The 7298-nt window shown below is 39.1% G+C and overlaps 1 long non-coding RNA gene across 1 annotated transcript in view; it reads right to left on the bottom strand.

Annotated features, from left to right (window-relative positions):
- Positions 1–3237: 3237 nt before the first annotated feature.
- The window catches only part of LOC130186283 (uncharacterized), a 41221-nt gene continuing 37160 nt past the window's right edge, over positions 3238–7298 (bottom strand). Inside the window, exon 2 of the long non-coding RNA XR_008830273.1 lies at positions 3238–5207. This is a non-coding gene — a long non-coding RNA (uncharacterized LOC130186283). The remainder of the gene's footprint in view (positions 5208–7298) is intronic.

Below are 7298 nucleotides of genomic sequence, written 5' to 3'. Positions count from 1 at the left end.
CAACTGCAGTTGCAGTCATGATGTCACAGATGATGTATTGAAAGGTAAACAAGCATTGCAATGCCACCATTAGTTAAACAGAGTAGAGCCCTCATTAGTTTTGTAATGGCAATTTGCATTGACTGCAGAATGTGCTAGAATGAGTAATAGGACACAGTTTTCTCTTGTACACAAGAGGGTTCACTGATAAATAGGGACTTTGTCCTTACAATATTTATTGATCTCTGGATATCCAAGTTTTTCCAGTGTGGGAAGCTTTACTTGTAAAGCTCTCCCAAGATGGTTGAGCCTTTGAGTGAGAGCTCTTGTAGCCAATCACCACACTCAAGCTGTGCTGGCTTATTATTATATCTACAGTTAGGCTACATAAAATCAATCATCCTTATTGTTGACATGTCTTAATCAGACTATCATTCCCTGTCATGACATTTTGGTCAGCTCTCCCAGAGATTTTGTGCTCACAAATAAGTAAACACACATTGTGATTCCTCACTTAGGCCAACTGGACGAAAGCCACACTAGCACCCCCAGGCTACACCCCTCACTGTAAAAGTGTTGGACAAAGCAAACAACATACAATTTTTATTAGCCACACTAGCAGCATGGCTCTAGGGATAGCAATGAAAATCAGTTGGTTTCAAAAGTCGGTCCAGACTGAAATAGCTCAACAGCAACTAAACGAAATTTTGTACAGCCCTTCATGGTCTTCGGGGGTCAAGTGTACTGACTTTGGTGACCCCCTGATGTTTCCCCTAGCACCATTATGATGTTAACATGGTGGATTCATCGTGAAATGTCTCAACAACCATATTCATTGTAATTTCATAACAGACAATATACTGATCAGATTATGAGATACCATATGTGTGCAAAGTTTACATTTTGATTGAACATGCACAAAAACAAGGCTGACAGAAACTTTTATTCTCTAGTTAGCATACAATAAATGTGCTCAGTGAATTCACTGGCTATCTGCCCATCTGACTTTGACATCTTCAAGTGGATATTTAGACCCAGATGGTGAACAGAGAGGAAAGGTCAGGGTGGGAGGGTCACTAAAAATATTTGTATTCATCCTTCAGGAATCATGAAAGTCTACAGAAATGTCAGCCAGATCTAGCTTTTAATTTTTATATCAAGTGTCTAAAACTGACATTTTGACCTGAAGATGGGCCTAAAGGCTGAGAGTCTAAAACAGAAATGTTATGTCCTCTGCGGAGCATGAATGTGGTCAGTAAATTTAATGGAAATCTGCCCATTAGATTTCTTGAGGTCAAGTATAGATGCTAGTTTGATAGTGACATTAGAGAAACAGTCAAATAACCATTAAATACATTCAGAATCACTCTCAACAGCAAATCTCATAAAATTCCTAGGTTTTTGAGATACATTTTTGTGGATTAAAGGGTTGGTTGTGGGAAATTTTGATCTGAACAGTGTCATTAGACAAAATCATAGGTGTCAATAAAATCCTTTTCAATGATCTACTTTACGGTTTGTAAAAGTCGACAGGAGTCAGAAACAAGGTCAGGACCTGACCTGACAAGACATTTGTGATTGTGCAATGCACCATGATTTGACAATGTGTACTTAGACTCATGAATGCATAATTTCACATTAATGCAGAAAGATTTGCCTTCAGATATGCAGATGCAGATTTGAGAGCATCTAAAATGGAGTCATATCAAAAACAAGCTGCTATTACATATTTAAAATTTGGTTACACATTTACAGATCTGTGTATGCATTTACATATCAATTTAAATGACAAGTCTCAGCATTCATCTTTGAATCTAGGTATAAACTCACAAATCTCAAGTGACAGTTTATTGAAGATTTTATCTCTATCTCCAAATGCAGTGTAAAGAAGGCTAATTAGTGCTTATGTGTAATTTTTCTATCTTATCCCTGTTGTTCAGTGTGATATTTTTAACAACAACAAAACAAAACACACCCTCATTTGGGTCTGCTTAAACCCATGTGAACATTGCAAATCGTCAATATACAGGCCTGTGGGTATAACAATGCAAAGCTAATTTCCCACCCTGATTAAGTCTAAATCACAAATAGAAAGTGCAGGAAAGCCTTGTTTTTCCCTGCCACCATTGCCACAGTTAAATGTGTGTATTGATCTGAGGAAAGTTTTACACAGCGATTTAAGTCCAGTGGAATGAATAATTGTGCTGGACAATAGAAAACTTTCCTATTAGGGCTTAGCTGATGCCAGACGAGACAGTGTCTTTCCTGTAGATAAAGATGGCATTAGGGTTTAGAAAGGGGTCATCGGGATTCCCTCTAGCCATAGAGTGTGGGGATTACCAAAGTCTGCAAAGAGCTGCTTTTCTTACAGATTATGTACAATCTGTTCTCAGCCACAGAGCCTTATATTCACAAGATACAGGAACAGCATTAACCAAAGGCCTTATTAATTCAAGGACAACTAAGGTTTTTGCTCAGCATCCATCAACCTGCTCTCAGATACCTTGTGACAAAAAAGTAGTGCTACCTTAGATCTATTATTGACAGTTTAGCCTTTCACTCCTTAAAAAAAGAAGAGGCTAGTCTGTACTTTTTGTACTTGTGGTGTATTCTACTTCAGGGTCAGTTTGAAAAAACTCCACACCCCAACAAGGCAATTGTTGTACACACCAGCTGGAGAGATTGCTTTTTCCATCAGGAGATACAAAGAGACAAAGTAACACGAGTGAAAGGGTCACTCAAAGAGCACATACCTCTGTCAAGGCTAATGTCAAATAACATATACCAAAATTCAGAGATAAAAAAAATTCAAAATTTTATGGGTTCTTGGCTGGCCTCTCCATGCACCATCCCTCCACCAAGTTCAGTGCAAATTGGTTCAGTACTTTTTGCATAATCCAGCTGATAAATGAACAGACCAAGAAACAAACAGACGAGGGTGAAAGCATAACCTCCTTGGCAGATTTAATTAGTCACCTGAGACTGGAGTGTCAATCACTTGAAGCGGGCGTACACAGGAATGAACTACCAGTTAACCTGCTATCAGCAACACTTACTCAGTGTTCAAGGCTTTGAGCCAATGAACAGCTAAATGTTCTGTGATTTTGAAGGAGAGCTTTGTAATAAGGAGTGTCATGATACTCATACACAGTAACATTAGAAATGACAGAAAGAATGCAATTTAATAGAGATAACTACGTTTTTGGTGCTAGTTCATGAACTACATTAGAGCCTCTGAGAAGAACACTGGTCTCTATATCTGTGACAAAAGTCTTTATTTGCATTTTTAAAAATCACAATTCTACAAAAAGAGAAATATCAATATCCAGGAGGGAGTATTGTGTAAATATTGTTAATCAAGTCTTGATTGCTAACAGCATTTTTAGATTCAAGTCGATGACACCCATTTTATAAAAAACTACATAAGTTACAGAAAGGTGTTGCTTATGTAAGTGTAAATAAAAATAGCTGTAAGAAAGTAGATAACAGTATAATATCTGAATTGTTGTGTGTAAAGTGCACTAAGATAAGCACAGGGTGTAGTCATCATTAAGTAAATAAATGAGAGATTTAAGTAATCTGTCCACTGCTACATTTTTTACAAAGGAAATACCAATAAGAAGTCTTTCACTTTTAACTTCAGTTGAAATTTGCTCTTTTGATGTTGCACTGATAGGAATTTGTGTTAAAAATGTTAATAATTTAATTTATAACGCATATAAATCCTATTACTTTTTAATAAATTATTTTAATGCTCAAAACAAAAACGTATTCAAATAGACCACAGACACAGTGTAGAACATAGATGTGTCCACTAGATGTCAGCATTTACTTTGGGAAAGGTAGTCAAGGCTACAGCATGCAAGGGTAGTGAGTCTTACAAAAAAAGAGGATTTATATATAATATATATTATCTTTTTCTTCAGGCACTTCCACTTTGAGGAATTTACTGTTCTAGCCATATAAGAACTTCATCTGCTCCATTATTTGGTGCAATAATTGATGCAGACACCACATCACGGTGTAGGTCCTGTTTGCAAAATTTACACTTAACTTTAACCTTTTATAAACCAGAATAATGACAACAGTGCTATGAGTTTTCCCTTTACCATCTTCAGTTTAAGAATAGAGCTCATTATAACAGGTGGTCACGTATCAGATGTTGCACATCCGGCAGACTGGCTCGGCTAAATGCTTCATTTCTCTGGCTGATTTAAAGCACCTGATTACACTTCCGAACTGATTAAATGGGGAGACTGAGTACACTGTCAGTATTGTTGTAGATCTGCAGAGAGCTCAAACCTCCAGGTCATGTGGTTGTGAGAAGAGAAAACCTTTATGTACAATTTCTGTTGGTTCTGCAAGGTTGTATGCTGTCTGAATTACTCTTTGACATAATCCTAATCTATAGGATAATCTTTCTACATCTGCATACAGAGACAATCAATTATTAAAAGAATGCAATGATTTTTAAAAAGGTTACCCTCCTCAAACACTAACCTGATGTGAAGGCAGCGTGTTTGTTGAATTATTCTATTGCAGTGACCATTCCAAACATATCTTCAGGGCTGAACAAAAAAATGGGCACAAAGCAGAAATCGCTTTGGCACATTTCAGTTTGTGTATTTCTTTTTCCCTAACTGTGTACAAAGCTGACCTTTAATGATGCATTTGTGCCACAAGATCACCAGGTGTTTCGCGACATGCCACTCCAGCAAGTATTATCCCTGGCTGTGGATCACAATACCAAAACACCAGCGACACAGATGCCATACTTGCTGTCATGGACACCACTGACAAAAGCAGAAGTGACATTCATGTATCTGTACTCTGTACTGTGGACTGTTCTCAGGTGCATGTGGTTTTACACTGGCTGCTGATCTCTATTCACACAGCAAGTTTAGTTTATAAGTGGTGTCAAATCACAATGCAAATGTTTGCTAAATTTTAAAAAATGACATTCTTGACTTGATGTCAGAGTTTGTGGCTGGCAGTTGAAACAGGAACTCCGCAGCCTCCCTTTCCCCTTCCTCTCAAGCAGAGTTGGGGGGTGAACGCCTGTTTGAAGCTCTCCCCCTGGGCTCCAGGGTTCTGTGGGATCCGGGGGTGCTGACACTGTTAGCACGCCTGATATGAGAGCCTGATCAAAGCTGGCTCATTCTGCCTGACCGATTTCCACAGGATTAAGGATTAGGGAGACAGGAAGCTGGGAGAGGCACAGAGACAATCTGGAAGAGACAAAAAGGGATAGTGAGGGTTATGGAGAGTGAAGGGGATGGAGAAATGTTGAAGGAGAAAGAAGGGTCATAAGGCACTGGCAGAGAATATCTCAAGAAACAAAAGACAGAGAATAGGGAGTGTCAGTGATGTGAATTACAAAAAAAGTAAATTACCACAGAACAAAAAGTGCATTAGAAATAACATTATAATTTATTGTGGTGATTTTAGAGATCTTACAGCTTCAGCTTTCTTGAGGGAGCTCAGTCTCCTTCTGTTACCAACCAAGTTCTCCCAGAGGAGCGGGCTGTGCTGCAGCTCATGAAGTGTTAAGTCTGATATGTCGCTTAGAGACAAACCCTGCTGGGCTTTAGTAGTGAAATCAATTCTAAAACTAACAGGCAACCAGTGTGAGCTACTTAACATGGGTGTGGTGGTATGATCTTTTGTTCTTCATTTTTGCTGCTGCAATTTTGCAATCAGGAAAGGCAATCTGGCAAGAATTGTAGTTACTGAATAGCTAACCAGTAGAGTCTTAATTTTGTGTAACAATGCTAGACTGAAGAATTTTTGAAAACTTTTCAAAAGGGAAGCAACATGGCATATTATTATCACCTATGGTTATGAGGAACTTGACTGACTGTTGCTTTGTGTTCAGCCATTAAGATCTTTGTAGTTAAGATAGAGATACAGAGATTGAAATTTTTTTGTATTCAAACACATCAAACCATGGCATGTGTAATGCTAATGTTTCTACCACACCTGGAGATTTATCTCCTTTGTGACATTGTCAGGTAGGGCCGTCACATGTTTGACATTTTAAGATTAAATGTCAACAACAGCTATTGAGCCTAAGTGGAAACACTGACCTTATTCAGAGCCAAGGCTATGGAGCAGTGACGTTTTGTCTGAACAGCTGTTATCTTTGCATGTTATCATCTATGAACCAAAAAGGCTTTGAAAATGGTGTTCTGTTGACTGTCAGATGGGTTTAAATACGATCGATGCAGGTGGATATATCTCAGTGTGGGTTTCTGGTGGCAGATATGAGTTTTCTGCACCTGACATATGGTACAGTATGTTATTGCACTATTGTTTGTAGTTTCTGTTATTAATTTTTGAGAAGTTCAGATGGTGTACTAACACCGAAACTGAGAGATGATACATTTCTGCAGTATTAAATGGCCGCTAAAGAGGAAGTGACTGCGTGTTAAGACTGAGCGGCTGTTTAAGGTAATTAATGATACAGTGTGCATTGAATGGAGTAATAGATATAAAGAGATGTATAGTGATGGAGAAGGTGACAGGGAGTGACAGGGAGAAAGAATGGGGACAATGCACCACCTGCCTGCCAGACCAGATTAAAAGGCCCAGATGAAAGGTCAGGGAGAGGCAAAGTTGTTCACCCCCACCAGATGTGCACTTGTGCTGGCCTATAGCCGATTAATTATCTCATAGTTCATGACACCAGGCTTGGTGTCCAGGCAATTACATTACACCACACACCCTGAGCAACCTGATCTAGGGATTTTTTCCTGCTGGACAGTGTGTGTTTATGTTTGAGTGTGTTAAGAGGAAAGGAGGAGTCTCTTTACACACTGGTGGCATCCATAATGACAATGCAATAATTCACATCATGCTCCAGCACTGCGATCATTGTGTTTCTGTGTGTTCATGCATGTGTTCTCTGTAGCTTCAGTCAAGCAAAACACATTTTTTTTCTTTCCTTTTTTTTTGTTCCCAGAGATTAACAAGAAGTGGAAGAAACACATGAACAGAACCACCCATTCGCACCCCATGGCATGCGGCCTCATTTGCCCAAGCCTCTATCAATTCTTGGTTATAGCCAATAGCAATAAAGGAAGTGGTCCCACTGTCACAGAAACAGTTGGCACGGAAACAGCACATTACACCATCGTCCAATCCCCCTCCCATTCCTTTGTCGTCATTTCTCCCCTCCCCTCCTTTCCTCTCCTCCTCTCGCTGGTCCCCTTCTCCTCTTCCCTCTCTCCCTATCTTGTATGTTTTTTCAGTCATCAATGAAATCACAACCAATCCTGCTGCTGGCCTGTCAACAAGCATATAATTCCTCAAGAAACACA

Source organism: Seriola aureovittata, chromosome 18 (genome assembly GCF_021018895.1).
Source record: "Seriola aureovittata isolate HTS-2021-v1 ecotype China chromosome 18, ASM2101889v1, whole genome shotgun sequence".
Taxonomy (NCBI): Eukaryota; Metazoa; Chordata; class Actinopteri; order Carangiformes; family Carangidae; genus Seriola; species Seriola aureovittata.
Note: the sequence above shows the minus strand (reverse complement) of the source record. Positions and strands in the feature narration are given on the sequence as shown.